Source organism: Nannospalax galili, unplaced genomic scaffold (genome assembly GCF_000622305.1).
Source record: "Nannospalax galili isolate Female #2095 unplaced genomic scaffold, S.galili_v1.0 scaffold124, whole genome shotgun sequence".
Lineage (NCBI taxonomy): Eukaryota > Metazoa > Chordata > Mammalia > Rodentia > Spalacidae > Nannospalax > Nannospalax galili.
The window spans coordinates 180388-205737 of record NW_008352485.1 but is presented as its reverse complement, the minus strand read 5'-3'; the positions used below and the strand labels follow the sequence as shown (position 1 = coordinate 205737).

Below are 25350 nucleotides of genomic sequence, written 5' to 3'. Positions count from 1 at the left end.
GCTGGGGCTACAGGGAGACCCTGTCTCAAAAAGACCAAAAAAAAAAAGACTGAAAAAATTTCTGTCTACAGTCAGAAATAATGGAAAAAATGTTAGCGCTCATCACTCCTACTCAACATTACAATTAGACTATTAGACTAATGTAATGTAAAAGAAATGGACATAGAAATTAAAAAGGAGGAAGCAATAATCTTCAATCATAGAGAAGACACTCTACACAGATACTTGAAAGAATCTAAAACTAAGGAGGCCACTAGCATTGAGTTTACAGAGTCACAGATTATAAAGCAGTTCCAAGGCATGCAGGAAAAGAAAAAATTAAAAACGTTGTCCAATCCCTGTAACAAACCACTAATTTCTACTTAAAATTAGAACAGAATTATACAGAAACTTCCTCATCTAGTCCTCTCCAACCAACATATGAATCTCTTTAAAAAAAACAAAAAAACAAAAAAAAATAACCCCACAGCATTTCCCATCTAAGAAATACTTGAGTAACTCCTAAGAAAGTCATAATTCAAATACAGTTCACTGAGCCACAAAAATTCTGCCATGAACTAAACACTCTCCATTCTGAGAGCCAACCTAATAGAGGAAGCAGTATAGAGAGTTGACTTAAATATGTCCCAAAATATAAGAGCTGAAGTTTGCTCTCAGCCACCACTGAGATAAAGGGAAGGTTTAAACTTCTGAGCTATGGGAACAAGAATGGCTAAATTCCTACAGTGCTTATCTCATTTCTCCAGTTTTGAGCAGTCAATAAAGAAAATACGTGAGAAAATAGGTGGTGATGAGAAAAACTTTAAAATTCAAAGACACAAAAGACTACCCAAAGTTTTCATATGAGAATCTGAGTTTATTATTCCTATCCCATTGCATATAAGGAGATATTAAACTAAAAGGTATTTTGCTTCAATTGGAAAAACAATCCATTCTTTTTTCACCGTTTCTCAAACCAAAGGAGTATCACTGAATGGGTTAATATGCAGTCAAGTTGTAAGACAAATAATAATATTTTGCCATAATAAATTGATATAACCATAATATTTTACAAGGTTTATCACAAAAGGTCATTAAAACCAATTCTTTCTAATAGTTGATTATTCAAGAAAAAGACAGTTAAATAGTAAAATTATTCTTTTTTGAGATAGGGTCCCATTATGTAGATCATGCTGGCCAGGAACTTCTGATCCTCTTGCTACCTCCCTAGTGCTAGGATCAAGGTATGTGCCACCACACACAGCAACAAAAGAATTTTCAAAATGACAAAGGAAAAAAACAAAAAATTAACAAACATTCCCCAAGTTTTTACTAACATAATTACCAGGTCCAATCCCTATTACATCTTTGAAAATTACTTGTTTTAAATAATCTAGTATGAATATAATTCACTTTCTTTCTATCTTAAATAAAAAGTAGAATTCAGGTACAGTTTCACTCGTGAAAACAAGACAGCATATCTTACTGACATAGTGTAAATATTAACCTAGGCCAATGTAATCAAAATAATTTCATCCATACTTTTATGAATATGGACTCATAAGGGCAACAAACGCAAAGCCACGCAAAATATATGTGTCTTTAAAAAAGCCCTAAAGGGACTGAAGAGATGGCTCAGCAGTTAAGAACACTTGATGTTCTTCCAGAAGACCCATATTCGATTCTCAGCACCCACATGGTGACTAACAACCATCCGTAACTGTAGTTCCAGGGGATCTGACATCCTCTTCTTGCCTCTGCAGGGCACTGCATACATGTGGTATATTTACATACATACAGGCAAAACACTCATACACATAAAAATGATAAAGGAAAAAATAAAAATAAAAAAGCCTTAAAGAAGGAGTTCATGAACCCCCACCTCTAAGAGAAGAGATAGTTATGGCTTCTACAGGAGGAAGAGTCTGTTTTCTTTAAGGGTATATGGTTCCTGGTAGTTGACCATGCTCCAGTGGATGGCTCCACACCCAGGAGTGTATAGACAGCATAAACTGGAGTCCATGGGTTATTTTAAAAACTAAAGAAGAGTAAATGAAGTTGGAGGAGGGGAGGACTAAGGAAGTGGGACTGGATGGGGGGAGTTAAGGTGAATAAATGCATTGTATGAAATTCTCAAAAGAATAATAAAATTTTAATTTCATTTTTCTCTTTGGCCCTTTCCACTTCTGAGGTATGCTTAGACTTACCTGCTTGACCTTTTACTTGAAAATCTTTCCTTAGATCATATAATTCATGTCCTCTGGCCTTTTCTTCTTATTGTTACAGTAAACAGTTGTTCCTACTGAAGATTTTTTTTTTTCAAGTGAAGGTTAACACATGAATTAACATTCTATATATGGAAATATGGAAGTACACAAGAGATGAAAAGGTTTGAGGCTATCTCAGGGAGATCAGACAACATAAATGAGAAACTGACAGGGTACATTCAGTATTATGCATTTCAATGGAATCTTACAAATGTCCTCAAGTATCTATACTAACCTCCAAATATACTCTAAAATATACAGCTATCCAAGGTCACAAAAATGGCTTGATTTTTAGGAAGCATTTCTACTGTTATTTCATAAGGGAAAAGGAAAAAACAAATACCTTACTAGAAATGAAGTATCAGCAAAAATTACTCTTACATTTGATCCTTGCTGAAAATTCTCCTTTGTTCCTTTTTCACAAGACGCAATTCCTTAAAAAGAGAAAATGAAAAAGGAGCTAGGTTATTATTCTTGATGCAAAGAGATGTAAATATTTTATTTTTACAAAATTCTAACCCTTAACACCATCCTTGGCAGATAGCTCCACAAATACTTGCTGAACAATAGAAAATGAAATAAACAAAAGTCATTTGTTTTACTTAGCCAATAAATACAGTACACTAATTAGCTGACATATATTAACTGAAGAATGGTCAAAAAGTTATTAGTATCCTATTTTATCTTCAAGAGGAAACTGAAATAATAAAAGAAGAATTTCTACAGTCATACAACTAGTTAAGTTGGTGAAGCAAAGATTAAAATCCAGGCACTATTTTAATTGCTATGTATAACCACAATTCAGTTCATGTCATAACAGAATAAACTAAATGAATAAAAAAATGACAACTGCCAGGACTTATTTTATGACAATATAACACTAGTGGCAGGATAGGAGTGATAACTGTGATATGCTAAAAAAACAAGTGTGCACTCTCTGCTCTTTGTTCTTGGCTCTCAGCCTGTAAAAGCTTGCTTCTTGGAATCTCTGGAGTGATAATGGTGTCTTTTGTATGCTAATAAGACGACTGGTAAGCAGGGGTCCCTAGATAGAATCAGGAAGTGACTGGTCCCCCCAAAGACCAAGTCACTATTAGGAGAACCATGATAACTTAATATATACTTCAACGGGTTTTTTGCCTGTCTTACCAACTTCTGAGGTAGAGAGAACGAACTGGAAGCTCTCAAGCTGGGTGGTTGAGGATTTGAACCCAGGTTCTCATGCTTACAGTACTGTTATCTACCAAGCCATCTCCCCAGGTTCTGTAATGGTATTTTCAGTGCAACTGAAGATCAGCTTCTATGGGTCTCCAACTACTTGTCTTAAAATAAATGTAGCTACCAGCCATTAAGAAGTAATCCATAACAGATATACCCTCCCATTGAACACAACTAGAAAATTGATCAAATATATCAAAGTATAATTTTAAACTGCAATTCCAAAGAAAAAGGAAAAATATCCCCAATAAATGGCTGGATGAATAATTTGGATGACAATGTAGAGAACAGAAGCCAGGAAGAATATCACTGGATGTAACTTGCAAGTTTAAAAAGTTGAGGTATTATATTTTTTTGTTTTTACACTAACGGTCCTGACTGTGTTTTCACAGCACATTTAAATCAAAATTCTCTTAAACTCTCAGTCATATCTAATGGCAAGCATAATTGATAGCAAGGCTCTACAGTTTGTCACTGAATATGAAGTTGTGCATGAATAAATAATATGCATACTAGACAGAGAAAAGTAACAATGAGTAGTAAGCGCTAATATTATCAAAGATTATAGAAAACTGGGAATGTTCACATTCAGACCAAAGGAGAAACACCTCATTGAGGTCATTAGTAGAAAATTAAGCAGCATCACCCCCTTGGCAGCTAAGACAACACACACCTGCTAGAGCAACATTTTAAAACCTTGCCTATAATGACCTTTAATCCATCACTCAAGAGGCAGACAGTTGATCTCTGTGAGTTCCAGGCCAGCCTAGCCTAAACAGACAGACACTGTATCAAAACAAATAAACAAAACATGCTGTAAGACTTTTAGGTCCATCCCAGAATCACAAAAATAAATGGAGCTGATGGCTCAGTCAGTGAAGTGCTTGACACACAACCTGAGGACCTGAATTCAAATCCCCAAAAGTCATAAGGGAAGCTGAGTATGGTGGCTTGTACTTATAATCCCAATGATCTCAAGGAAGGAGGCAGAGAAAGAAGGATACCTGGAAATTCACTGTCTAGCCAGCCTCTCTGCTTGGCAAAGTTGTAGCCAATGTGGAAGCCTGTCTCAAAAAAAAAGGTGGAAGGTACCTGAAGAACATCATCCAAGGTTGTCCTCTGACCTCCACACACATATACATACATATATACACCTAAACACATACACACATATACAAGAAATAAAGCCTCCAATGGCTCAAATAATCTGTAAGAAATAAAACAGTCTCCCAAATAAAATTTAAATCTCTTGAGAAGAAATAACAAAATACAGGCAATATGATGCAGAAGTCAATCAAAACTTACTAAGCTTTACTAAAAACATAAGACAGTGAAGAAATGGAATTCACATCTGGAGAAAATTTGGCAAAAGAAAGAGAACCAGAAACAAAGAAACCAGTGTAGTAAAGACAAACATCAAAATATTATGCTACAAGATGTATTAAAAACTAGAAGCAATCAATAAAAAATTATTTTGAAAAAACTTTCTAAAGATAAAAATTATTTTGAAAAACATTTTCTAAAGATGAAAAATGCAACATCAAACAAAAATTAACTGAATGGATTTAACCAATAGATTATATAATGTAGGAAATCAGTAAGCTAAAGGTGTAAAATAGAAAAAACCCACATGAGTAAAGAACAAAGTCTAAAAAACAGCAATTGCAGTCCCAGAAAGGAGAGACAGAAAAAAACTACCTGAGTACATAATAGCCAAAAAACTTGCAAATTTAAAGAAAACTGAAGAAATTCAATGATCCTAAGTAGCTGAGCACAAGTAAGTACACCAGGGAGGCAGAGTTAGAAGAATCAAAGCAAGAGGCCAATCCAGCCTATACAGGGAGTTCCCGGCCACCCAGGGCTATAGTGAGACTGTGTCTTTAAAAAAAATAATAATAATAAGGGCGGGGGGCTTGAGGGGAACTGTGATTAATTTAAGATTTACATGATAAAATGGAAGACAAGGAGGAGGAAGAAAAATAATGGAATACATAATTTCTTAAAATAACAAAGCATAAAAAGAAAATAAAGGTAGATATTTGAATTCAACTGCATCAATAATTTCTGTAGATAAATACAGTCTTAACAATCAGATAAAAGTAGGCTGTCAGGCTGAGGGTGTATGTAGTTTGGTGACACAGTGCCTGCCTGGCATATACAAAGTCCTGGGTTCAATCTCCAGCATGGTCAAAAAAACAGAAAAGGATTATATAATAAGAATTTCATAATATAGGTATATTAAGCATAAAATACAAAAGTATGTATCTACAAACATTAATTTTAAGAAAAGTGGAGTGTCCTTATTAATACCAAACTCAATTTCAGGAGACGGACTATTACCAGGAATAAAAGGACATTTCATAATACTTACAGTGTCAACATTAAAAATACAAAGTAATTTTGAATGTACAGCCAGTAACAATTTCAAAATACATGGAGCAACAGAACTAAATGAGAAGTAGATAAATCACAATTATAATGGTTAAAATCTCTTCACAACAATACTTAGTAGATGGAAAACTCAGTAAAGATATATAACCCCTGAATATTACAAACCAGAGCTCAGATTTACTAAACAATCTGAACACTTCAACCAATCACATTAAAAAAAAAAAAAGCATTGACATGTGTATGTCTTGATATATTCAATAAAAAAAGAACATTTACCAGACCATACATTTCTAAGAATCGAAGTCATATGGAAAATATTTTTTGACCACAAAAGAATTAAAATGAAGATTAACAATGAAAAGTTACTGGGATGAACTAGAGAGATAGGTAGCCCAGCAGTTAAGAACCCTGGCTGCTCTTGCAGAAGACCTGGATTCAGTTCCCAGCACCCACATGACAGCTAACAACCCTCTGTGACTCCAGTTCCAGGGATCTGACACCCTCTTCTCTTCTGGCCTCTTTGGGCATTGCATGCACAAGGTGCACCTACATACATATAGACAAAACACTCATACACATGAAGTAAATTTTTAAGTGTTTTATGTTAGTGGGAGTTTTCTGAATATTTGAAAGTATACACAGTTTCAAAAAATGTGAGTCAAAGAAATAAGAAAATTTAAAAATATATCCAACTTAAATGGGCAATTATTTTTTACCTTATTTTATTTTTATGATGGAATCATCCTGTGGTTTATTCTCCCTCTTAGAATCCCTAATGTTCATAGCATATTTTGAAGTAGAAATAAAAGAATTATAGTTCTAAAAAAAATACCCAACTAAATAACAAAATTGTCATATGCAGTAAAAAGCTAGATACTTGGAAATTTAAAGCTAAGTGCTAAATGTTGAAGAACAAAGATTCAACACTAGTGTTCTAAATTCCCACTTTAAGAAGCTAAGGGAAAAAAAAACAATCTATTAAGTTTAAAACAGAACTAAGGAAATAATAACAGTAGAAACTACTAATGGACCCAAAAAGATTTAAAAAAAAAAAAAAAACAATGAATGCAAAGGTAAGTGGTTCCTTAAGAAGGACTCCTAGCTCAACTAGCTAAATAAAAACACTAGCTACTACTAATTATCAGAAAAAAAATTTAAAGCACACTAGAAATCCCTCAAACATGAAAAGTATACAAAGAGCAACTTTGTGCCAATAAATTTGACAAGATACAGATAAAATTCCTTAAAACATTCAGATTAGCACAGCAGACATTGAAGTGAAGTAAAATAACTCCTCATCTAATAAAGAAATCAAATTCATAATAAAAAAGCTTTCCCCACAGCAAAAACTACAGACCCAGATAGGCCCAGTGAATTCATTAGTGAATTCTTCAAACGTGCAGATCAGTTTCACGCAGCATCTTTTAAGAAATGGAAAAAGAGGAGCCACTCTTTAATACAGTCAAGGAAGCCAGCATAAATAACCCTGATCTAGAAATGAAGCAAGGAGACATAAGAAAGAGAAACTACATACTAATAATAATGCTAATAATATGTACATATGCAAAGGTTCTTTACAAAGTATCAGGTCAAATCCATCAATATACGAAAAGGAATATAGTTCAAGTGATATTAGTCTTGAAAATACAAGACTGGTTCAGTATTCCAAAAAAAACTGCAATTCACTACATTAACATGCTAGGGGAAAATCCATTCACTTAATTTTAATGAATGTATTGAAAGGCATGTATTCCTGACAAAACACTCAATAAAGGAAGGAGAGGAATTCTCATCAAACTAAGAATGAAAAGAGAACTTTCTCAATCCAGAAAGGGCACCTACAGAAAACCTAGTTATACCATACTTGATGGTGAAAGCTGATTTCCCTCAGTAAGAGTAGAAATAAAGCAGTGATTAGAGCCCACTTTCATTACTTCTATTCACATTTTGCTGGGAGTCCTAATGTGTGCAATAATATAAACAAAACAAAGAAAATGCATCCAAATTGTAAAGGAAGAATTAAAATAGTTTCTTCTCACACCTAACACAATGCAAAACCAAAAGTTTAACAAACTGTATTTCTATGTATTAGTAATGATGAATACAAAATTAAAATTTATTTTTGTTTTTAATTATGTGTATGTCTATGTATATGTATTTGCACATGAATGCAGGTACCAGTGGAGTTATAGGCAGTTGGCAGTTGTGAGGTGCCTGAAGTGGGTGCTGAGAACAGAACTCAGGTCTTCTGCAAGAACAGTACATGCCCTTGAACAGTGAGCCATCTCTCCAGCCCCCAAAATCCAAAATTTTAAATGTCATTTATTTTGGCCTCAAAAGCATAATACATTTAAGGACAAATATGTATAAGCAAACATCATGAATACCAAGAAATGTTGCAAGAGAAATTAAGGAAGATCTAAATGAATGGGGATGCTGTGTTCATTCATCTGAATACTCAATATTGTTATGAAAGAGAATGTCCCCCACCAAATTAACTACAGATTCAACAACACAGTCCCAATCAAAATCTCACCGAACTTCCTTGTAGAAACTTATATAGTAATTCAAAATTGATAAAGCTTTTATGATCTGAACACAATATGCCCCCCATAGGCTCATGTGTTTGAACAATGGATCCCCAGTTGGTGGCAATCTTTCAGGAGGTTATAAAACCTTGGAGAAGTAGGGCCTAACTGAGGAAGTGGATTTCTGGGGGTGGGTCTTAAGGTTTATAGCCAGCCCTACTTCCTGCCCATCTCTTCTTCCTAATCTTCCCAGAAGTGAGCAAGCAGCCTCATGCTCTTATAACACCACAGCTAAGAGTCACCCACAAACCACAAGCTCAAACAAATCCTTCTTCCCCTAAGTTGCTTTTGCCAGTTATTTGATCACAGTGACAAGCAACACAACCACCAGGACAATTTTAAAAATAAACAAAGATAGGATTTACTCAACCTGATTTTAAGACTATGTACTACAGTATGCTCTTATAATTTTACATACACACACACACACACACACACACACACACCCATCAATCAATCAATCAATGGAAAATAGCAAATCTAGAATCTATATAGTCACCCAATCTTCAAAAAGGGACCTAAGTAATTCAATAAAGTCTCAGCAACAAAAGAAACTTGAACAGATAGACAATGATAAACTATCATTTACAAATATTAACTCAAAATGAGTCATAGACATATATACAAAGGGTACACTATAAAGCTTCCAAAGTAAGCACATAATGGAAATTCCACTAACTATGGACCAGGAGCAGGTAAAAGCCTGACAACCTGAGTACTATGATTGAACCCACACCATAGAAGGAGAGAACTGACTCCTGAGGGTTGACCTTAAATTTTTTAAAAAATGCCACTAATCCACACAATTTTATCACTTTGTGCACAAAAATAAAATACCTTAAATGAAGCACTAACAAAGATCATTTAATCAAAAATGAAAACTTCTGCTCCTTGTAAGAAATTATTACATTATTTAAAAATATTCACAATACAATGGAGATACAAACAGGGTCTCCCTGTAGCCCCAATTGGCTTGGAACTCGCTATGCAGAACAGGCTGTCTTCAATCTCAGAGATCCTCTGCCCCTCTGCCTCTACATGCTGAGATGAAAGGGGGGAGCCACCATGCCTACTGCAAAAGACTTTATCAAGAACTATTTTGTTTCATGTTTGACTTTGTTACTTGTTTTAAGACAGAGTCTTACTATGTAGGCCAATCTGGCTTTGAACTGGTAAGCCACCTACCTTAGCCTCCCATGTGCTGGGATCCCAGGTGTGTGCCACCTGCAATCAGGACTATATAATGATTGCCTATAGCTCAATATAACAAAGCAAGGAAACCAATTTAAAATAGGCAAAAGCTCAGAACAGACATTTCATCAAAGGCATGACTAGAGCCAGTAAGTAAATGAAAAATCACTAGTCATCAAAGAAATGCAATTTAAAGCTATAGTAAGATACAACTATATACCTAGTAAAGTGGCTCAGCTTTAAAGGCTGACAGTACAATGTTAGTGAAGATATGGAGAAAACTAGAACTTTCATTAATTGCTAGTGAGATTATAAAACCAAAATTACACTGGAAACTAGTTTCATGGTTTCTTACAAAGTAAAGCACTCCATGTAACCCAGAAATCCTACTCTTTGATATTTACCCAAAAAATGAAAGCATAGGACCACACAAAGACTTGTTGTGCTCACCATGTTCATGTTTTATTCCTAATTCAGCCTTAAACTACAAACAACCAAAATATCTACCAAAAGTGAATGGAGAAAAAGAAACCAGAACAAAATAGAACAAACCACTTATAGACCCAAACATAGATAAATTGGAAAGCAGTTTGATGAGGGGCAAAATAAAAGGCAGGTGTGTCCAACCTGCAGCTGCAAGCATACCAGAAGAGCTATGAATGTGGCCCAAACACATTTGTAGATATCATGTCACAATGTCAAATGATTGGATGCCTCTATAAGACAGCATATTATATGAGTTCATTTAAAACTTTCAAAATTTTAAACCACCAACAAAGAACAAACATGGTCCAAAATAAGATTTCACAAAGATCAAGGTTAACCATTACCTTATAGGTCTGTTTCTTCATTTTTAAAGTACCATAGATAGTTTTAAAATCTCACAGATTTACTTGTAAGAATCAAATAAACATGTAATATGCTTAGTATAGTATGACTGCCATATAGGAAAGGCTCTAAGTGCCAGTTAATCATTGTGGCTACTTTTTAATCATCATCACTTTAATAACCTATGAAAAGACAGATACCTTCATAAAGAAATAATTCAGTAAATAGGCAACTAGAACAAATGGAAAATGCCATGAGAGGACAATAGCTTAACTACAGTCCTATTAAAAAAAAAATCACTTTGCTCAAATTAAAAGGCAAATATTACAAATTAGAAATTCTGAAATATACTTGGAATTACTAAACATCTGATAATAGAGTTGAAGTAAGAATACTGCCAAGGCCTTGAGGAAGCTTTTCAAACACATAGGTATCTTTGACAGTAAAATTTCACAGAAGCAAACATTTAATGAAGAAAACTGTATGCACACATCAAACTAGATATTATTCCACTGCAAGAAGTAAAAAAAGGAGGGGCTGGAGAGATGCCTCAGCAGTTAAGAGTACTGACTGCTCTTGCAGAGGACCCGGGTTCGATTCTCAGCACCTACATGGTGACTACGGACCATCCTTAACTCCGGTTCCAGGGGAATCCAAAGTCCTCTTCTGACCTCTGTGGCATTGCATGACATGGATGGAACTCACAAACATGCAGGCAATACACTCATACACATAAAATAAAAATTAAAAAAAATTTTTTTTTAAAGTAAAAAAGGAAAGAACACAAACTTGAATAGGTAAAAACACAAAGCAAAGCAGTGCACAGGATGAACAGATGATGGGCAGACCTACATAATCTTGGAAATGGGAAAGCATTTGAATATGAAAAATTAACATAAAGAGAAAGCAAATATTTAGGATTTCAAAAAAAGGATTTAGAAGTAATCAAATTCTCCTGAACAGAGAGGTATAATCTAGGAAAAGGGATCAAAAAGAAAGTAGGTATGGAGAATGAGAAAAAGATGTCTTTACCTATCCAATGCCTTCTACCTCAAAGATAAAGATTCACATCAATTCTAAAGAACAAGCCTAGCACTACGCTGTGTAAAAATTAGTCCTAAACATTAATTATTTAAAAAATAAAGTTCTGTTGATATAAATCTTCACCCCTTATCACTCCAAATCCATGCCTCCATGGCTTACCAGTGACCCTGCCTTCCCTTTGGGACTTGCCTGTTCTCAGCTGGCTGCACACCAGGGACTCTCCACTTACCCCACCTGGCCCAGAGATCCGTTTTGCTGCCCCCCTCCCCTTACCACCAGAAATCCCTGTGGTGGCTGCTTACCAGTGATCCCTACCTCCCATTTGAAATTCACCTGTCCCCAGCTGACTGTACCAGGGATTATCCAGTCACCAAACCCAGCCCAGAGACCAGGGTCCTTGGCCTCTGCCTCCCTGTTATTATGCCCCTAATCCCCACCACTGGCTACCAGGGACCCCCACACACACACTTCTTCTTGACTCCCACCTTCCATTTGGGACTCACCTGTCCCCAGCAGGAGACACACCATGGGCTCTCCACAGTCACTCCAAATAGCCTGGAGACCCAGGTAGGCTGCCCCCACCTACCTGCCTTCACCCCAAAGCCCTAGGGTCAGCTCCATACCAGCTCCAGGAGCACATGGGTGGCTCCCAAACCTCAATTTCCACAGGTATTCTCCAAAACCTTACCCTTGCCAGACAGCAACATCCAGAGCCTGTGTTCCCCCGCAACACTAACTTCCCCACCCACCACATGGCCCAGAAACTATGAGTGGTTCTGAGATCTCTAACCCAGTTAGCAACCTCCGATCTGGTCTCAACCTCATCAACCTCCAAATAAGGTTGTGTGACATCTTCTCTTTGGCCCCCAGGGAGCACTGCCTACTTCCACTGTGACCCACTTCTGCCACCAAAGGACCGCCTGTAGAATTGTGTTAGGCTTTCATAGACATCTGAAGATTGGCAATGAGAATCTCCTAACACCACAGAAGGTTTGCTCCTAGGCTCAGAAGCTCACATATCCCCAGTTGTGGGAGGAACATTTCTGACACCCCATCCAGACATCAATGCAGAATTCCCACAAGATTGAACACTAAGCACCATTCAGTTGGTCCACATCCTGACACACTGAAGTAACAGCCAACAAAGACCCAAACACTTGATCAACAAAGCAGAGATCAGATATCCATACCAGGAAACACTATTGATGACCTAACTCCAGATGCCCAGACCCAAGATCACATCTCCAGAAATTAGTACACCCACTACAATGTTCCCTGAGAAGAGCAACTTACATGAGGCACAAGACAATGATTTCAAATAGTGATTATAAATATGTTCAATAAACTCCAAGAGGACAGGCATAATGAAATGAATGAAATAAAGAAAGTAACCTAAGATATGAAAATATAATTCAATAAAGAAATAGAATTTTTGAAGAAAAGTCTAACTGAAATAAAACATGAAATGAGAAACCCAATCAGTGAAATAAAAAATTCAGTGAAAAGTCTCACCACTAGAATGAATCACGTGAGAGTGTATCAAGCTCTGAAGACAAGGTAGCAGAAGTGGATCATTCAGTCGAAGAAAATAGTAAATCTAAAATCCCTCAGGAACAGAATATATAGGAACTTTGGAATATTATAAAAAGACCAAATCTGCAAATCACAGGAATAGAAGAAAGAGAAGAGACCCAAGTCAAAGGCACAGAAAATATTTTCAACAAAATCATGTAAGAAAACTTCCCAAATCTAAAGAAGGAGCTATCTATCAAGATCCAGGAGACATACAGAACATCAACTAGACAGGCCCAGAAAAGAAACTCCCTGTATCATATAATAATCAAGACAAAGAATTTACAAGTCAAAGAAAAGATACTGAAAGCTGCAGGAGAGAAAGAACAAGTCACATATTAAGGCAGGCCTATCGGAATAACAACTGACTTTTCAATGGAGACTATGAAAACCAGAAGGGCAAGAACTGATATTCTACAAATTCTTTAAGATCAGGTTATTATACCCAGCAAAACTATCAGTCATAATAGGAGAAAGGAAAGCTTTCCATGATTAAAAACAGATTTAAGAAATTTATGCCCACTAAACCAGTTCTACAAAGCATTATCAAAAGGAATATTTTCCTCTGAAGAGATTAAACACACCCAAGAGAGCACAAGGAATACATAATTAGAGAATATTTAACCAAAAGAAGACAAAGAAAACAACAAAATGACAGGTATTAATAAACATTTGTCAGTGATAACTCTCACAATGTTAGCAATCTCAACTAATAAAAAGACACTGACTAAATGACTGAATTATAAAACTGGATCCATATTTTTGTTATCTCTAAGAAACACATCTCACCATCAACAATTGAAACTATTTTAGGGTAGAAGGATGGAAAAAGGTACCCCAAGCAAATGGAACTAAGAAATAAGCAGGCAACATAGGCGTAATGGCACAGGCCTTTAATCCCAGCACTCAGGAGGCAAAGGCAAGTGGATCTCTCTGAGTTCAAGGCCAACCTGATCTACATAGCAAGTTCCAGGCCACCTGGGACTAAAGAGAGACCCTCTCTCAAAAAGACTAATAAAACAACAACAAAAAAAAAATGAAATAAGCAGGCACACCTATTCTAACATTTGACAAAATAGACTTCAATCTAAAACTAGTCAGAAGAAATGGGGAAAGACATTTCCTACCCATTAAAGAAAAAAATCTATAGACATTTCATACTCATTAAAGAAAAAAAAAATCAAGAAGACAATACAATCTTAAACATATATGCACCAAACACAGGGGCACCCAATTTCATAAAAGAAACACCCTTAGATCTTAGATCTAAAAACGCAGGTTGACTCCAACACAGTAACAGTGGGTGACTTCAAGACCACACTCTCACCAACAGACTGGTCATCCAGACAAAAACTAAACAGAGAAACCCTGGAGTTAGATGACATCATCAATCAAATGCACATAATAGACATTTATAGAACATTCCACCCAAATATCAAAGAATACACTTTCTTCTCAGAAGTTCATGGAACTTTTTCCAAAAATCAACCAACTACTAGGAGACAAATTTCAACAAATTTAAGAAAATTGAAATAACATCCTGTATCCTATGTGACTACAAAGGAATATCAACACCAATAGAAATGGGACAAAATAAACAGAAATCAAACAACAGACTACTGAATGAAAACTGGGCCAAGAAAGAAATCAAGAAGAAAAATGTAAAATTCCTAGAATTCAATGAAAATGAAAATACAACATACCAAAATCTATGGGACATAAAGAAGGCAGTCCTAAGAGGAAAGTATATAACACTACATGCCTACATCAGAAAATTAGAGGTCTCACATTAGCAACTTAATGATACACCTGAAGACCTTGGAAAAACAAGAACAATCGGGATACAAAAAGAGTAGATGAGATCATCAAAATCAGGGCTGGAATTAATAAAACAGAAGCAAACAACAACAAAAGAATCTATGAAACAAAGCTGGTTCTTCAAAAAGATTAACAAGATCATCAAACCGAGAGAGAACCCAAATTAATAACATATTGATGAAAAGGAAAACATTATAACAGAAACTGAGGAAATTTAGGGAAACATAAGTACTTTAAAAACCTATATTCCACTCAGCTGGAAAATCTAAATGAAATGGATGAATTTCTAGATATGTATGACCTACCGAAATTAAAACAAGATGAGGTAAAAAATTTAAATAGACTCATAACAACAAATGTCCAGGACCAGATAGATATAGCACAGAATACTACCAGACCTTCAAAGAACTATTTGAGGATTTATGGCATATCCTCAAATTATGCCATAAAATAGAAAAGTAAAGACTGCTTCCAAGTTCTTTTTATGAAGCAATTATTACCCTGATATCGAAATCAGACAAAGATCCAACAACAAAAAAAGAAAATTATAGGTAAACCTCTCTGATGAACATAAATGGAAAATTTCTCAATATGAGCAAACTAAGTGCAAGAGCATATCAAAGATTATCCACCATGATCAAATTGGCTTCATCCCAGAAATCCACGGATGGTTCAACATAGGTTAATCAATAAATGTAATCCACCACATAAATAAGACTCAAGGACAGAAACTACACTACCATCTCATTAGATGCAGAAAAGGCCTCTGACAAAATCCAACAATCCTTCATGATAAAAGTCAGTTATCACAACATAATAAAGTCAATACACAGCAAGCTCACAACCAATATCATACTAAAGGGACAAAGCATTTCCACTACAATCTAGAATCAGACAAGGATGTCCACTCTCTCTGTTTCTGTTCAATATACTACTTTAAGTCTTAGCTAGAGCAATAAAACAAGTAAAGGAGATAAATGGGATAAAACTGGAAGGTAAAGCCAAAGTATCCTGATTTGAAAATGATATACTACACATAAAAGACCTAAAAGACTCCACTACAAAACGAGACCTAATAAACACATTTGTTAAAATAACAGGACACAAAATTAACTCACAAAAAACAGTAACCTTTCTATATACCACCAAGAAACACTGAGAAAGCAGTGAGAAAAACAATCGCATTCAAATAGCCTTAAAAACTATAAAATATCTTGGAATAAATTTTAAAAAGTAAAAAAACCTTTACAATAAAATATTAAGACACTGAAGAAGATACCAAAAGATGGAAGGATCTCCCATGCTCATGGATCAGTATGATTAATATTGTGAAAATGCCATCCTACCAAAACTAATCTGCAAATTCAATGCAATATCCATTAAAAATTCAACATAATTCTTCACAGCAATTGAAAAAAAATCTCAATTTCATATGGAAACATTAAAAAGCCAAAACAATCCAACAATCCTGAAGAATAAAAAAACTACTGGGGGCATTACCATCCCTGATCTCAAATTATACTGAAGAACTATAATAATAATAAAAAAAAAAAAAAACAGTGGGATGCTTGCATAAAAACAAACACATTGATCAATGAAATAGAATTGAGGACCCAGATTTAAATCCATGCACTTACAGCCACCTGATTTTCAACAAATGGGGTGAAAAATACACACTGGAGACACAATTGTATGTTCAACAAATGGTGCTCGTCAAAGAAGATAGCTACATGTAGAGGAATGAAAATAGATCCCTATTTCTCACCATGCACAAACTTAAGTTCAAATGGATCAAGGACCTTAATATAAGATCTGATACCCTGAATCTGATGGAGGAGAAAATAGGGAATATACTAGAACTTGCAGGCACAGGAAACGACTTCTAAACAGTACAAGCAGAATGGTTTAACAATTGATAAATGAGAACTCATGAAACTAAAAAGCTTCTATACAGCAAAGGACACCATAGGTCAAGGGAAGAGGCAACCTAAAGAATGAGATAAAAAGCTTTACCAGCTATACCTCTGACAGAGGGTTAGTATGTAGACTATATAAAGAACTCAAAACGCTAAACATAAAAAAAAAAATTCCTACAATCTAAAAATTGGGGCAAGGAACTGAACAGGGAATTCTTAAAGATGAAACTAAGACAAAAAACACAAATGGCTAAGATTTTTTTAATGCAGATCTTTAGTCATCAGGGAAATGCAAATTAAAAGTCCTTTTAGATTTCATCTTACCCCACTGAGAATAGCTAAGACCCAAAGGCAAACAATGACAAATGCTGACAAGGATGTGGGTGTGGGGAAAGGGGAACTCTTGTCCCTTGCTGGTGGGAGTGCAAACTGGTGCAGACAATATGAAAATCAGTGTGGAGATTCCTCAAGATTCCTCAAAAATCTAGACTCAATTTACCATATGACCCAGCCATACCACTCTTGGGCATACATATACCCAAAAGACTATATCCTATGACAGAGATAGTTGTTCATCCATGTTCGTTACTGATCTTTTCATAATAGCTAGGAAATGGTAACAACCTAAATGTCCATCAATTGATGACTAGATAATGAAAATATGGTACATTTACACAATGGAATATTATTCAGCTAAGAAAAACAAAATTATTAAATTTTCAGGTAATTAGATGGAACTGTAAACAATCATCTTGAGTGAGAGGTAAGCTAGACCCAGAAAGACAAACGTCTCATGTTCTCTCTCACAAGTGAATCCTTAGATATGCATGCTTCAATTAGAAAATCCTTAGTAGTCAGGAAACTAGTAAATGGCCATGAGGTGGGAAATGGGAGGACAGGACAGAGAAGAGAAGATGGGGAAGGATAACTAATACTAAAGGCCCTTAGAAAAAGTGATATGGAAACCTACCACTACAGGAGAGAAAGAGAAAGGGAGAGGGAGGGAGGGGAGGGAGGAAGGGAGGGAAGGAAGGGAGAGAACATGAAATCAGGTGGGGTATAGTAAGGGGGGGTGAAGTTAAGGAGGGGGGTTTAAATATGATCAAAATATATAAAATTCTCAAAAACTTCAATTTTTAAAAAAAGATTAAAAAAAAAACACAAACTTTCAGTGATTCTTCTTCACCTGAGGAACAAAGTTCCACATGCTCAACATTCAGGCCTTTGTATGAACAGCTACAATCTGGCTGCAAGCTCCTTCTACCTTATTTCTGAAAAGCCTTTCTAGCCAAACTGCAGCCTATACATACCTCTCATTTTCCTATTTTGACTCTTGCTCAAACTGTTCACTTAAGTATCAATGCCCCATGAAGCATCCTCCTCATTACCTGCCAACTCTTCCTGAATTCCATGATCCATTATATCTAAGAATTACATCTCACATATCAAAATAAACCATGGTAATTAATGCAATATACGTTCCCTAAGCCATGACCTCCTAGAAGCAAAGAACTTGTGTTTCTATTCTAATCAGTGATACAGAAACAACAGTTTCTGCTCCACAAGAGCAGATGGGGGAACAAAACCAAAGAAATTACTCTGGGGAGCTTCAGATTTCAGCCAAATAAAAGTTAAGGGGGGGGCAAAAATTCTGCCAAGTGTTCATGCAAATGAAGACATAAAACAATGAAGAAGAAAGAAGTTCAAGATACGACTTTGCCACGGTTCGGGAACCAGCTACTTGGGGCTATACTCTTCTGTAGTCCATGCGTTTGACAAAGTCCCCTTCGTCTAAGAAGGATTTGATCAGTCTGCAGCAGAAATGGTAAGTAGACTTCATCAGGATGTCAGTGCAGTACATGGCCATGATGCCTACTTAAAGACTTAGGGAAACTGAAAAAGAAATAAAAGCTCCTGTGAGGTTCCAATGACTAACATACGGAAATAGATACTGACTGCATTCAGATACCATTCAAAAGTCCTGTGGATAACTCTAAAACAGTCATTATCAGCTAAAGATTTTAATTCACATTATAAAAGAATTTTGATAATGTCAATATGTCCTTAAATATTAGTTGATATATTTATATTAAAAATATATGACTAATGAAACAAGTCAATTTCTAATCAAACATAAAAAGTGACACAAGAAAAAAACTTGTTACTTCTAAAGAAAGAAATATTCAAGGTGTTTTAACTACTAAATTCTAAAATACAAATAAAAAGAACTGCACACATTTCTGTTTCCATTGTTAAATTTCTCATTAGAAAAAAGGAAAAAATATAAAAAGCAGAGAACTAATCAACTTGGCTAAAATAAACAGATTTTGTGTCATCCTATTAGACACAATATTGAGTGTGACAAAAGTGAAGAATAACATCACACCTAACAATCATTGGGAGCAATGTACAATTGTCAAGACCATAGAATTGGGGGGGGGGAATACAAGTTATACTATACTAGAAATAGTATAACTTAATTTTCAAAGAATTTAACATCAGACAAGTTTAGAAGTTTCCTTTCCTGGTCAGAAAACTTCATACTAGATTGTTATCAGAATTAAAAAATACCAAAGAGCCTTTGACTGAATATAGTAGGCCCCATAACTGACATATTAATAAGCATTTCCAATTTATATAGAGATATAAGCCTTTTAAGTAGTAGCCTTGCTTTTCAGGGAAAAAAAAGAAAAGCATTAGGATTCTAACAATAATCCAGAACCTGCCCTCACATGCTATGAGAATGAAGAGTATTTAATCATAATTAGCTTATTTCTCCTTCTCCAAAATACTTTCTAGAGCCTCTAGCTTCATCAGTAGAAGCTGACTGCCTGAAGTCTCTTCCTAACTAAAAGCTTTATGGTAGTGACCTAAGTCACTGGATTCCCTCTGCCTAAAATAGGGATTTCACAAAGTGAATGTAATGGTAATAGAACTCATTCTAAAAATATTCTACCTAAATTTTTTTTAAAAAGGGAAATCAGAGCCGGGCATGGTAGCACACGCCTTTAATCCCAGCACTCGGGAGGCAGAGGCAGGCGGATCTCTGAGTTCAAGGCCAGCCTGGTCTACATAGTGAGTTCCAGGACAACTGGGGCTACAGGGGGACCCTGTCTCAAAAAGACCGAAAAAAAACAAACAAACAAACAAACAAAAAAAAACGGGAAATCAGGCCTATAGCATAACTTGAAGACAAAATTGTTACTGCGAAACAACTGTGAATGAAGACAGAATAACCAAAATCCCACATCTGTTCTCTCAGGCAGTTACACACTGAAGGTCTTAACACAAAGCTTTGTGGAAAGAACCATTCTGAAAAACCACCAAAAATATTAAGGTCAATCTTGGGGCTGTAGAGATGGCTCAGCAGTTAAGAGTAGTCAGGTTAAAAGCACTAGCCCCTCTTCTAGAGGACCCAGGTGCGATTTCCAGCACCCACATGGCTTCCATAACTCCAATTCTGTAACTCCAACTCCAGGGGATCCAACTTCCTCTTCTGGCCTCGGCGGGTAGGGCAACACAAGTGCATTTACATACATGCAGGCAAAATACTCATACATGTAAAATAAGAATAAATTTTTAAAAAATATTAAGACTAATCTAAATCTGGAAATATTGAAATAGTGTCTGGGCAGATCAAAACACATAGGGAAGGAATTCTAAAATTCTGGTAATATGAAAGACCAGGAATCACTTAAGAGTCTAGATGTCAGGCTGAAGAGTTGGCTCAGTGGTTAAGAGCACTGGCTGCTCTTGCAAGGACCCAAGTTCGATCCCTAGCACCTACATGGCAGTTAACAACTGTCTGTAACTCCAGTTCCAGGGCAATTCAATGCCCTCTGCTGACCTCTGAGAGCACTGCAAAACACTGGTGCCTGTATATACATGCAGGCAACACATTCATACATATAAAATAAAAACAATATTTTTTTAAAAAAGAGTCTAGATGTCAAGGGCCAGGCTTAGTAGCACATGACTTTAATCCCAACACTTGGGAGGCAGAGGCAGGCAGATTTCTGTGAGATAGAGGCCAGCCTGATTTCCATAGCAAGTCCAGGCCACGTGTGGCTACAGGGAGACCTTGTCTCAAAAAGACCAAAAAAAAGTCTAGATGTCATGTTAAAAGGTCCCAACCCCCAAAGGGACAAGGGCGAAAACAAAGAAAAGAAAGCACTGGCAGCTGTACAGTGCAGCAAAGTAAGTTTCTACAAACAAGAGAGAATCATAAAGTTGGAATTCTCACAATCCTTCTCTAACCATTGAAACAGACAAATTTCACAGAAGTAACCAAACTGTTCTTTACTGATAGAGGAAAGTATCAATCTATGAACACTGTACATTCCTTCAAAACATAAAAATTTTAAAAGTTCAGAAAATCAGGAAGACAGAATTTAGACATTATCAAGTGGGGAACACCTCTCAACTCAGAACAATCATTTCAAAGGAGGAAAGAATGATAAACGAATACTCCAAACAGAAGTAAACATATGCAGACAGACAAACACGCTAGCATATGAAAGCTATCCTGATAAGAAATCTAAAATTTTAAAGCAGAAATGGATAAAACACAGGATAAATTTTTTAAACTAGCTGAATTTAGATAAGAAGTGGGGTAGCAATACAAATCATTACAGAAATGAAGCACCAATAGCAAGGTGTGAAAGGGAAAATTGACTCAAGCTTCAACAGGTCTCCATACATCTATCCATATCGGTATTATATTTCATTTGATTTCTGTAATGCTATTTCCACAACTCCCAATAACTCACAAACCACAACACTTGAGAACATTCATTCACATGAGCAGACTTCACACCTTTTTCATAGTGACACATTTATTATGTACTTATGCATTACTTAACTGAACATATCTGAATCTATGTTATTTATTATTTACCCTTTCTTTCCTTTTTCTATGATTTTAAGATATAGTCTCACTGGGTAGCCCTTCCTGGCCTGGAACTTACTATGTTGTACAGGCTGGCCTCAAACTCAGAGAGCCACCAGCCTCTACCTCCTGGGCTACCCTTTCCTTCACTGGCAAACTTTCTGAGTTTTGTTTCCCTTATCTCACTAATCCTATTAACCTAAATAGTTTTCATATAGTACGGTGATTTTTAGGAATACATATGCTATAACTGTAATGAATTGGTGTTACAGAACTGACTGCAGGTATATATGCATACTTGAGTCAGTAGACACATTTTTTTAGCACCACCTGCTGAGGGCAGAGAGCAAAGGCCAGAGTGGGAGCAAGAGAAATCCCAAGGAGTAGCAATGAACACTCCTAGTATCCAGATCTTGGTTCCTAACAACCATCCTCCCAAAAAAGAAGTTAAGGATCTCTGCAAAAGAAGATGATCCTAGGGTTTGGGACAAATAAAAAATGTAAGATGAGCCTGGAGTTTCTTGTTAAAAAAAAAAATGTGTCTAGAAAGGATGAGAGCATATCAAGACACAAGAACATGGGAAGGAGCTTTGTCAATGTTCAAGCCAGGTCAAGTTGGGCACTACCATCTACAACAGCATCAGACTATAACCTACAAAGCAAGATAGGTATCTTTTGAGTCTGTACTGATATAAACAAGCATGTAAAAAAGAAGCAAAAGAGCACCTCTTTGTTACAGAAGACTTTCAATTAATAAATGGGAAAAGAACAAAGAAACTACAAGACCACTACTATGTAAATTCTACAGTGGTAATTATTGTTTTAAGTTCCACTGACAGATGCTAAAATGAACGGATGAAAATTTGAAGAGATACTGGAAATTAGTAGAGCCCCAAAATAGCTTCCTGAAGATATGTCTCAATTATAAAGAGGAAAAATTGTGGCTTTGAAGAGAAGATGGCAGCCATAACCTTAATTAAGGGAACAATTAAGGGAATAATATTAGTAGTAAGACACTGACATTATATACTCCAGATACAAAACATACCTGATAGAATACCATTACTTCAGTGACACTACCACAAAAAAATGCATACTCCCAAATTAACCACAGGGAAATAAAACCTAAATTGAAAGGCAATCTACAAAATAATGACCAGTATTCCTTAAAAACATCAAAGTCATAGAGACAAGAAAAGAATGAAGGTCAGAGATTTAAGGAGGCTAAAGACACAACAAACAAATGCAATGCAGTTGAATCCTATCACAGAAAAAGAGTTAAGAGACAAATAGATGAAATTTAAATAAGACCTTTAATGGTAACACAGCAATTACTCTCCAGGTCTGACAGTTATACTCTGCTTATATAAGCTGTCCAATGTTAGAATGCTAAATGAAAAGTAAACACACTCTGCATTATTTTTTGTTTTTTTTCCTATTCCACAATAAAGTTTTGAGGTTATCATTTATTGAAGTAATTATTTTTTAAAGAATGCTCAAATTAGCCTATTTATACAAAAACTAAGTAAATTAAGACAATTCCTAGGACAATTTAAAATGATCTGTTATTGACACAGTACCCCCATCACTTTGTTCCAGTTAATATTCAATTTGTTATTCTAAAAAGACTCAGTATTTACAGAATGACTGCTTGCTGGGACATAAATTGGCATTGCAGAGTTCAATGCCATGTACTGTTTAGTAGTATATATGTCATTTAAAAAGTCCCAGTTAAAGATAATGATTACCTCTGGACCAGGAGTGGTCCCTGCATCCATCCTGCTAGTGTCCATTATATCATTCACCTCATTTTTGTAAGCCTGGTACGTTTCATGATTTTTAGGCATTACTTAATAGAAATTTTAATACCCAGGATATTTCAGCTACTACCCAGTTCTTTTAATGTCAAAAGCAATTAAACTCTGGCTTTGTTCAAGGGGAAAGTCTTTATTTGGGGAAGGGATGTTTTGGCTTAAGACAATACTAAAATTTTTCACTTCTATTTTTTCAAAGCCAAACACTAAATACCTAAAATAAGGTTATCTAAAACAAGGTTTCCTGCCTTAGGGGAGACACCTCTTTGGTATTTTATTTTATAAACAAATCCCTCACTTCCCCAACCACTTCCTGTCTTTGCTTCCATTTCTCTTCAAACATCCATTCCATGGCAAAATTCCTAGGCCACATCATTACCAAGAAAAGATCTGCTGCACTTCTAATTCATACATTCTACTTTCTGACTACCTCTTCCCAAGTCATCTCGGCAATATGCTCTTCCTTCCAGTATTTCCTAAATAAGTAAACAGCCCGTCCCTTCCACAATTGCCCAACTCATAAACTATCATACCCTTGCAATCTGATTCCTTGAATCCTACTTCCTATATATCAAATCCATTTCCTCAATTCTCTTCCCACCTTACCCCTTTCCAATTTAATTCTCCTAATCATTCTCTCTGCCTACCAATCACAACTCTTCAAATGATCAAATAATTCCATGGTACAACCAGAACCCACTCCTCACCTTCCCCTCGGTGCTGGAATCAAACCTAGGACTTGTGCATGCTTGGTCAAAGCTCTACCACTCTACTACAGCCACAGCCCTGAAAGCATTATCTTTTATCTTTTTAATTAATTTCTTCCTGGGTTTAAGATTGTTTCAATTTTTGTTGGGTCAAGTATAAATACCTTAACAAAGCTTAAAGGCGCTTTATAACCTGGTCCCTATTTAGCCTTATTTTCCACTACTATTTGGTGCATGCCCTCTCTTGCACTTCCTGACTCGGTATAATGGTACTCTTGACTTTCTTTTTTGTTGTTGCTAGGTTTTCCCTTTTATTACATTTATTACTGTGTTTGTGCCTATGTGTGCGCACAAACCATGGCATACAAGTGGAGGTCAGAAGACAACCTGTGAGAGTTGATTCTCTTCTTCTATGGGATCAAACTCAGGTTGTCAAGATTAGAGGCAAGTGCCTTGACCACTGTGCCATCTCACCTATCCCTCTTGAGTTTCTTTACAAGCAACCTGAGCTCCTGTCCTTCACATAGGTGTGGTAAACTACTCTTCCACTCACAAGGCTAAGTCCTATTCACACTTCAGGCTTCAATTTAGACATCACTTCCTTGGAGCTAAGTATTCCTTGCCTCCCTAAAACCAGGTTAACTGCTTCTTTTTAAAGTGCCTATAATAGATCAAGAAAAATATCTCTAGATAAGGTTTATTTGAGACCAACTGATCATTACCCAAGATTTATCTGCAAGACACACAGTAATTAAAAGTACCAGTCTGGTGGAACTAACCTTCTTGGATGTTTAACAGACATGCTTTGAGGCCTATAATAATTTGGTCAGAGGGAAATAAAGGACACTTTTTGCTCCTTGCCCTCATAGATTGACTAGTTCCACGAGACTATGCGCATCTCTCAAAATGTCCTGTAATTGTGGTGGGTCACCTGTCCTCTTGATCAAGGAGGTTGAGGAGGCCCCACCAGATGGACTTGAACCAGTGTCCAGTCTAAAAATAGGAGAGTCCATATGTATAGCTAAAGGCTACATAACAAGCAACAATGCCAGATAGGAGATACCTTCTTTTGAGTTGTTGGCCAGGGTGGCCAAAGGGACTCCCAGATAGTAACCCAGCATAGAAATGG

At 36.1% G+C, this 25350-nt stretch overlaps 1 protein-coding gene across 8 annotated transcripts in view; it reads right to left on the bottom strand.

The window, feature by feature from the left end:
* The window catches only part of Mef2a (myocyte enhancer factor 2A), a 152391-nt gene that overhangs the window by 116539 nt on the left and 10502 nt on the right, over positions 1–25350 (bottom strand). For 5 of the 8 annotated variants that reach the window (XM_008849517.3, XM_008849521.3, XM_008849520.3 and 2 more), the window contains exon 2: positions 2628–2680. The gene's annotated coding sequence lies outside the window, so the exon portion shown is untranslated. Of the gene's footprint in view, positions 1–2186; positions 2282–2589; positions 2681–25350 lie in introns of all 8 variants that reach the window. The other 3 variants (XM_008849518.3, XM_029554314.1, XM_029554313.1) reach the window with 2 other exon arrangements.